Below are 10,266 nucleotides of genomic sequence, written 5' to 3'. Positions count from 1 at the left end.
TCTACCAGGTGTTAGCGGACTCAGTACAAAAAAAAACAGAATTTTTCACGCTGCACGGCCGCGTGAGAAGATTTCAAGCTTTCTGTAAACTCACTGAAATCTGAGAAATTTTCCTTGGGTAACCAGCTAATAACCAAAAGGAAGAGCGGAAGTTGGAAGTTTTTCTGATCTCTGATTTTGTAATTACATGGATTCTTCGGAAAAAGACCCATATACACATCCGCGCCAAAATCCCCATTTATCGTTTCCGAATTTTCATGACTAGATTTTAGTGGATCAATTGAGACCAATTTGTCTACAGTTATCTAAAAAATTTGATCTGAAACATTTAACAGAATCACGAGAACAATTGATGATTTCTACCCGAGTATTATCAAAAGCTTAATTATTACTCTCAGCAGATTCAACCGTGGCAGGCTTTGTTCGATCAACCCCACCAACTTTCACTGAATTCTGGTCTGTCCTAACAATTCTTAAAGTTTGTTTAGTTTTAAATATCTAAACAAACTTCTGTTTTAGAGAGAGTTTACCAATTACCTTCCATAAGAGAGCTCAAAAGTCAAGCTACCCAACGAGATCTAAATCAAACGAAATACCAAAACACAAAAATCGAAAACAACAGCTCAAGTCTATCTAAAACACACTATGAACTTAATCTGTCAGTTATCAAATGTAAGTCTAGAAACGAGTATCAAATAAATGCACTCAGCAGTAGAAAGTATGAACTACGTATGAACGAAGTACACTAAATAGGTGAAACTGGAAAAATTGAATTGACAAAAGCTGACCCGATATTGAAGTCCGCAGTCACCGAATTCACACTTGCGTTGTTTACTGCTGCCCCACAAGCCAAAGGACGCAACGGCGCCGGAACTTTCTCTTTGCCCATCTCAACAATTGAGTTATCGTGGCAGCAGTTTAAAATATGGCCTCAACAACAGTACACAGGCGGACTGCCAAAAGAGCAGAGGCAAGAACAACTGAAAACAGCAAGATCACCTACCGGAGACACATCTATTTTCAACTGCTCTCACTCAGCCCAAAACAAATGGAGTGAAATCTCAAGTTTAAAACACAAACAAAACAATCATAAAATATGACAAACAAACTTATGTTTAGATGAGGCTTCCTGACACTAATCCTTTTAACCCTAACTTTAATAACCCTAACCCAATCACGTATTCACGAATGCAACTGACTACCAATGTGAATTTGACGATATTTTAAAGAGAGGATTGCTATTCGTCGCAGAGTCAAAAATTCTTTTGGCAGAGAAATTTACTCTGGTAAAACTTGTGGATGCACTTACAATTTTACGTTGAAAGCACATCTGATAACGATGGTTTATAAACAATCATATTTGTCCTTCGCTTTCCAATCCGATTGTCCATTTGCCTTCTCTTCTCTTTTTAAATCAAATCATTTGCCATTCAACGTGAATTGATTGTTTATTAAAATCGAAAATGAATTGAACCAATCCAAACGGGATGTATCGGATATTGGAAACGAAACAGCAACGTTCCTGCAAACTTACGCCATCCGACAGAAAAAATCTATGTACGAGGAGGCGCTCATGTAGGAACATCAGCAGTGGCAGACTGTTTGGATCTGGGTTAATTATTGGGAGGATCAGGAAATTGTGGACCAGGAAGTTATTTGAATCAGGACGGGAGGATCAGGAAATTCTGCATCAGGAAGTTAATTATTTGACTCATGTCAAGACCAGGCGAAGACAAACGCAGCTAAGATGGATCGTCTTGGGGTCATAACAACAATACTTGCTGATCACGTGTTCCAATGAAAACTGACATCGATCAAGAGTTCTTCTTAGATGGAAATAATTTGAAAGTGGTCGAGGAAGCGCAACAACAGACGGTCGAAACGCCGGACCAAAACTTGAACCTCATGGAAGGACAGTTCAGCGCCAATTCAATAAACTTCCACATTCTTAGAGGTTCCACTCGGATGCTATTTTAATTCTGATACCCTGTCATCTATACTGTCACTCCTATATGCTGATGTGAAAAGCTATCGGTCTGCATTCTATGCATACCGAATGAACGTCTTATACGCCTAATCAAATCTTCTTCTGCAGCTGCTCCCGATGTCTCTAGTACCAAAGGAATCACTAATGGCAATTCTTCTATCATTCGGAGACGAACTTGTTCTCTCAGGCAACAGGCAATACCGCCAAATTCAGACATGTCATATTATGATGCTAAGCTGTTGCGCGATGCGATGTTGTAACGGTTAAAGAAGGATTGAAATTAACCCTTGTAATCCCGTTTGTCTCTCCTCAAACAGTAGGTTCAATTTTGCAGTGCTCAAGCGTTACCAATGCCACAGACAGAACCTCGACGTTTTTTAGCGCATCCCTAAAAGCTGGTGAAACTTGTGTTACTGTCCTATTCCCGACGACTCAAGTACAAGCAGATAACTTGGGATATGGTATATGGCTGCTACCTCTGCAACTGACTTGTATAAAATGCGAGAGTAGAGCCTACAGGAGCAACACAAATCATGGAACCGGCTAATTACCGTTTGGAAAATTTGTATAATAATTTGCCTGTGATGCCCATGTGATAGTGGGAGACAACATCAAAATGAGATCTGATTTGGAAAGTTGCTATAAAATTCCTGCTGAATTCATTCATTTACAACTGCCAGGCCCACGCGATTATCTGATAGGAGCTGTTCCAGACGTTAAAGACTTGCCGTACTTCGAGTCTCGAACCGAGGCAGCTGTAACTCTTGAGGAAAGTGCAAGCAGAAATTTCAAGACCCCGAGATTAAAACTAGTGAAGAATTCGTGAGAATCGCCCTACCTCTGATAATTGAGACGTCTAATTTGAAATTGACCTTTTGGTCTGAGCTGAAAGAATATGTTCCAATAAAACTGTTACTATCAATAACCACAATTGTTTTTGTTCACAATTTATTATATCGGAGTCTTGTGGCGTATTGGATGTAATTTTTCGTAGGACGTCAACCAATGAAGGACAATTTTTATGAAATCCGGATGTTTCCATGAGGATGGGATAGCGACGTCCTTCAGAAAATTCGATCAGCATAAAACTTATTGAGTACGATTGCTATTGTTTGTTTGGAAAACATTCGTTAAACAAATAATCAATTATCAGCAAGCTGCATCTCAGAACAATTGCTTTAGAGACACAATAGTGACTCTAATTTTGAGTTGGTTATTTCAGTGATAATTTTTTGCTTGGTAATACTAATAATTTCGTTTGCTAGTTTGCTAAATCTAGCTGAACAATTCTTGCTAAACGTTTTGAATGAATATTTTAGTTAAATACTTGATAAAAGTTGTCGACTCCGCATCTTGAAGAAAAATCCTCGAAATGGCAGTTATCCTGGTTGCTTGTAGAAATCACGTAAACCCTTAGCAAACTACTGCATGCACACAAGAAAAAGCAAGCAGACGTTTGATTAAAAAATTGTTAGTTTTGTAGGCCAGAGTGAACATTTTATTACTACACACCTGGTATTTGAGTCTAGCTGGATTCTTCAGTCGTTTCGCTTAAACCGGCTTTTAACAGCAGCTGCTCAGCAAAGCAATCAAATGAGCCGAGCCATTAAAACGAAATCAAGAATAGAAACAGTAAAAAGCGCAATTTTAGATGCCCGCTACTTGAGCCTTGTTCTTAAGTCTTAGGTACCATCTCTTTATGCTTATTGGTATTGATGCTAACCCTGTATCCCATCATTAAGAAACAGGATAATGTCTAACTACGGAGTGACTTCAAAATAGTTCGCACTTTATAAATATTTTTGTAAGTCATTTTTTCTGTTCTTTAAATCCCCAACATCCCAAATGTCATGCGACTCAATGGAGGCTATTTTTCCTTACATTTTTTGTTGCTCAGATCACGGTTCAAGGAAATCAATGAGATAAAAGGCTATTAATAACTTAATTGGAATTGGTTTAAACCGCAACAATTTTGAAGCGTTTTACAGCAATTAAGCTTATTTTTCAATCAACTTCGTTCGCTGTCTGATTCGCTTCGAACTTGTACCACAAAATGCGTGATAGCGTTTGATTTACTAATCCCTCAATATTTTAGTGTTCGCAACCTTGTGTATCAAAGAGTTGCTAATGTAAATTTTTTCTACGTCCTTACATGTCCAAAACTGTTCTCATTTGTCTACTGACATTTCTGATTAAATTAGTTAATTTCATAAAAGTTTTTTGTTAATTGTTATATAAGATGAAATGTGAACTTGGTGCTATTAGGTTTACTTTCTGTTTATGTTACATAGTAACTTGTTTTAACGTAAAAAACAATAATTTCGATATTGTTTTCAATTGTGAGGTAGTTATTTTGTGCCGGAGATGAGTGTGAATTAGAGAAGATTCTGAGTCAGATGTGAGAAAATGGTGCCTGTACTCAATAAGCTAAAAATCATTGTTTTGTAATTTATAAAATACATATAAAACAGTTATCGTATAATGGGAAATTAAGAGATCAGAAATTAGTGGAGATTTAACTGGTTTCTGCACTAAAGAACTTATGATTTTTTCAATGTTTTTGGCATTGTTTTGCGCTACATTCCATTTCTTGAAGTTCTGTTTTCCAATGACTGTTGTGAATCATGATTTTTTTTATTTATGTGCAATCTGCGCTACTTCGCTTCCGGGATTAAATAAGAGACAATAAACAACTTGACTTGATTGCGCAAAGCGAAAATGAAAGGACACCAAAAGAATTTTGCTACGTCAAATTGAATTTATCTACTTTATATGCCTTCTTTTTAAAACCTGTTTAAGAGTTATACACTTGTAAAAGAATTTGTTTGATAAGATCAGAACAGTTTACAAAATATAATTTCCACAAAAACAAAAAATTGAGAGGACGAATATAAGGGGTCAGGTGACTCTCCAGATCTTCCGATGAGAAGATAAATAACAATTATGTTATAACATCAAGCAAGCGACAAAATCTAATTGCAATGTGATATTTTTTTGCAATTTCAACAGCAAAGGTTTATAAACTACTATTAGTCCATAGATAAATTTTACGAGCTTGGCGTTATTTAGTAAGTAAGTATCCTCGAATGAATAATCTGTTTGCATTTAAATACTTTTGCAGTAGCAAAAAACAGTTAGAACGTTCGATTTTGGCTATATGTGGGTTCGCACTACTTTAATAGATCTGGGTATCATCTGCATACTGAATTAAACTACGACCATTGAAAGACGGAAGAGCAAAGGACCCAGAATGGTTGGTTAGACACTCGTTGTTTGATTGAGATCCAGTCCGAGAATACATTGTTGAATTTCACTCTTCGTGAGCGATCAGTATGAAGTGACAAAAATCAGACTGTGCGTGGTTAGTAATGTTGAGGGAATGCAACTTTGTTTTCATTCATGCGAAATCGAATCAAATGCTTTAGAGAGGTCAAGGAACTACATGTGTATGTTAGTTTCTGTGTAAAGTGTTGTCTAAGTTCGATTGTAATCTCACTACGAGAAGAGCAGTTTAGTTTTAGCCAAAGATTATGTTGCCAAATGAATTTCTCAGAGTACTTATTTTGGTGCAATTTTTTCCGGGGTCAGGTATGTTAATTATTTTTTTCGCTCTTTTGCGGTGTTGAGCGTTTTGAGAACACGATTCTCTTGAGCATAGATTGTGAAAACTACCAAACTTCCTTTTGCATTCCTTAAACGCATCAAAATCTTCAAGACTTCAAGTTGCTTTGAACACATTGAAAGTTTCGTTCTTGTTTTGCTTCAGTTTTGTTTAGACTGCATTGTCTTCAAATTTTTAAAAATGATTATATCTCTTTCGTATAATAAAAAAACGTGCGTTTAATTATATCTATGTCGTCTAATTATATCACTTTCGTTCAGTTTGTTTGGGGATGGGATTGTTTGAGAGATCGTCATAGAGAACGGTTTCAAAAAGTTTCCACTAATTGTTGATGGAACCCCTAGTTTTATGCAAAATGCCACAGTAAGTGTTCTGCGACGTTTTGTTCTATTCTTAATTATATTATTCGTGAAAAAAACAGTGCCTAAATGGCCTGATTGTATGTAAAGTCCGTTTACAAGAGTGCAATCGGTTTTTTGTCTGTTATTACTAAGTACATGAGACTGGGATATCCGCATATTCGCGTCGTCTTCAATATATTAGCAACATTTAAGCCGTATGGAGTACAAATGGAATTATTTTTTTTTTAATTATTTGCGTTGAGATAATTTGTTTAGATCTTCAAAAATAACGGAGGTTTTTCGTCTCTACAACAGCATTATCTATACTTACCAAGGTTTTCCAAGGAAAGGTTTATGAATCTCTTATTTGGATTATACAGAAGGCAGAAGTGTTTTTCCGTCTTCATTTGGTTCTGTTGCTTCTTCGAAAACTTTCATCGAGACGACAAAGGTGGTTTCTTATATTTGCGTTTAGCGCTTTTGGTATAAGTAACATCCTATCTCCACACTTGATCTTTTTGTTGTTTGAAGAGCGATCTTGTCGAAAACAATCAAAAGGGCCGCTGAAGTTCCAGAATTTGCAGTTTTCTTTTCCAAGCCGGCTTTCTGAAACAATAAACTGTGGAAGAACCAAAATCATTAACTAGACTTTTCACGCCATTGTTTTTTGGTTGTACTTTGTATTTTAGTAAGTAGGTCATTTAAAAATTTTCTCGAATGGACAGGTTTCTTCGCCGCGCCATAATCGCTGTGCTCCAGTTTTTCTATGTCACAGCACTTTAAAAGTAGTAAACGTAGGTATTGGTGCAGATTAAGATTCCTGTTTTTGGTAAATTTTTGGGTAAATCTCGATAAAGTTAGCAGTCAATAAAGCAAGGGTACTGCTGGAAAGACAGTGGATTCAACTTAATGGAGAAGAACAGAAAAGGAATTGCAATTTTATAGACTAGTCAAATCAGGAATAGATGCTCAATTAGTGCGGCTTGCAGATTCTGTAAACAAACCATTATAAATGTGAAATTTATAGGGACTTTATCTATTGGCACCGGTAAAATAGTTACCTGCATTTTTTTGCTTCATATTTTTTTATTGCACTATGATAATGGTCATTAGGTGCCTAAGATTTGTGTGTAGTAATGTGAACTATATGCGGGGTATAACATCTGTTCTTTAATATTTTTCTTGAACCTACACGTCCGTTCTTTGACCTTTCGATGAATTTTGTACCAGCGGGGATGCTGGTACACATTATACCAGAAATGGTAGCCCATAATTATAGGTGAACTGCACATTGCCAAGAAATAAGTTGTCATGATTGTCCAACATTACTGAGTCATGTAGCATTTTCATTTCAACATGACTAAAGAAATGACTTGAACGGTGGGATTTGAAATACCAATATTTTTGCGGAGAGATTATTTCTCTTACCCCGTCATGGAGAAAACAAAAATCGTGTAGCAATTCAGTTAATGACTCGCTTGTTTCTTTGCTAATAGCTTTTGTCCAGTCTTGAATTATTATTGTATCCCGGTGACAGTTATGCTTAAAAATTTCAATTTTCGTCTGTTATACTACCGGAGAAAGCATCAAGTTCTTTGTCCCTGGGCAGGCTTTTTTATCAGCCCTAATAAAATGCTAGAATCTATCATAAGGTTTTTTTTATTTGGTCCCAGGTCTTTAAACTGGAAAGACCTCGCCGGTAAAGATGTTTGACTTTGTCTCGGGCAGCTGATCTGTTATGGCGACATGCTAATCTCGACCCATCTGGCCAATCTCACCCGTTGCCTCGACCTCCTTGATTTCATTTGAGATAATTTTGAGCATCTCTTATTGCTCCAATATTAATTGTTTTCCCTTATCCAAATCGGATTAGATATTGTAAAGTTAAGTTTTGCTCATTGCTTTAAAAGTTTCGGAAGATAACAAATTTAATTCAATGTTCAAGATAACAAGGTCACAAAGAAGAGCTCTAAACGTTTAAGCGAAGATAAACTTAAGCGCAATTGTACTGAAAGAATGTTTGCTTTTCACTGAATGCTGCCCATATGCAATTGATCATTGTATCCCAGTTGAATCATGTTGTCATTTGTTTGATCCGTTTTGCACTCCTATGAATTTTCGCAATGATAAACAGAATTGTCTAACATGCTAATAGGGTAAAAAGAAATAAAAAAGAAGGACTTGAAATCTTGAGCGTTGACATAGGCAATCCCAGCTTTGTTGCTGCATCTTTGAGGAAAAGAGTAGTCAACAAAATAGAAAAAGTGCTCGCCAACTGGCTTATCTAGACGTCCGACATTGTGCATTGGAATTCTTCGAAGCGGTGTAACACTCCATCCGACGATTCCTCTGTTATTTTGCAGGATTTTGACAATCTTCAGAGAACAACATTTAAGAATGTGTTTGGCGCCGTTATAAGTGACAACGCTTGGAAGTAGGCTTGCCTACCAATGAGCAAAACTGGCGGTGGAATTAGACAAGCATTTAACCAATTAAAAGCGACGTATAAGGTCAGAATCCTCGCAGTAGTCTTTAGTAGAACAAATAACCGGTGAGAGAATAACAGAAAACCAAATCGTCAAAGAAACAGAAGAAGAAGAGAATCTAGAGATTAGCCAATATACACAAGACACGATTCAGAAGGCAATTGACGATGATGCTTTTTCTAACCTTCTTGATAATTAGATTTCCAATCGGGAGAAAGCTCGTTTGCTTTCACTAACATTGCCTCAATCTGGTGCCTGGCTTTCCGTACCTCCAATCCCTTATCTGGGCCTTCACCTTCAACCAAATGAATTCAGAGCCGCATTGAAGTGTCGGATTTGTGTTCCGTTTTACATTGAGGAACGAAAATGTCCTTACTGTCAAAACGGCTCACTGTAGAAGCTGGGTGACCACGCTTTAAGGTGTCATGGTAGGGGTGATATGATATCGCGGCGCGATAGAGTGAGGGATAGAATATTTGCTGCTTGCGCGACTGCAAACTTAGTACCCTCTGCGAACAGAAATGTTTTATCCGGAAAACAACTCAAGGCCAGGAGACATAATCTTGCCCCATTGGTCAGCGGGACAACCAGCTGCGTTAGATGTAACCATAACTTCCCCACTGCAGCCCATTCTAATTTCACATGCTACGAGATGTGGTTTTGCTGTGACAAATGCTGAAGAAAGGAAATATGTACAATATGCCCTAAAATGTGCCGAAATAGGTATCCAATTTGTACCACTCCCGTTTGATTATTTCGGGGGCTTCTCAGATTTGGTTCAAAAAACTTTGAAACGTATAGCCTTGCTTGCTGATAACCCAAAATTTCAACCATCTGGTTTATCAATTGCCTACAATCGGTTATCTCAAGGAGTCTGTGACTAATTAGAGGTTCAGCCACAATGCTGATCGCCAGAAATACCCTGTTATGAGACTCATTCATGCGACAACACCCTAGGCCCCACAATGGTGAATTTATAGTTTTGGCTCACCGAAATTTTAGTTGCGCAGTTATTGCTGCGAGAATTCGTTTGTCACCCAATGAATGGGGACCATGATCATTTTTTTTCTGTTCAACCGATTGTGTGGGTTGATCAGGACGGAATTTTGAAGACCCGATTGTGAGGGTTTCTGGGAACAAACAACAGACAGAGACTCCTGCGTGGGTACCATGTTGATTTGTGGGTACAAGCCTGATCGTTATAAAACGTTCTGAGAATCGACTAAACTGATTTCAACCATTAGTTCCCCAACCAAGCATACCTAAACACATTAGAATAAACCGATTTCATTGATAAAATAAATATACATGCAATGCTGGTTGATCTCTAAACTATTAAATAAGTTTATCACAACAATCCTTGAATCAAATTTTGGTTGAGAACTTGACTCGCCGAATTCGCAGATGAACTTCGCTCCGTTATGAAGGATTAATTTCCTTGACGTTTGTAAAAATCTGCTCGTGTTGCTCGGAAACATGGCATCATGGAAACATGGCACCAAACTTGGCGTTTGGAATGCTCTACCCTATTTAACGGTGTCGTAATTTTAAATTGGTCGTTGTCCTGAGAGCTTTTACTTCCTAAAGACGTCCTCTGTCAGATATTGACGTAAGCGCTCTTTCAGAAATTACCCTTAATTACTTCAGAGAATGCAAATATTTACTTAGTCTTTCTGTTTATTGCAAGTTTTATACAACCTGGTGAAGAAATTACTTTTGAAAACAATTTTTGAAAAAAAAACATTGCACAATCAACTATGCTTTTCCGTCGGAATAAGTTATTTGTTGTCTTTACCGACTCACTTAAATGTAACTCTATAGCAAATAAGT

Source organism: Convolutriloba macropyga, chromosome 11, assembly GCF_964194025.1.
Source record: "Convolutriloba macropyga chromosome 11, txConMacr16.3, whole genome shotgun sequence".
Lineage (NCBI taxonomy): Eukaryota > Metazoa > Xenacoelomorpha > Acoela > Convolutidae > Convolutriloba > Convolutriloba macropyga.
The sequence above is the reverse complement of the archived record's forward strand: the minus strand, read 5'-3'. Positions refer to the sequence as shown.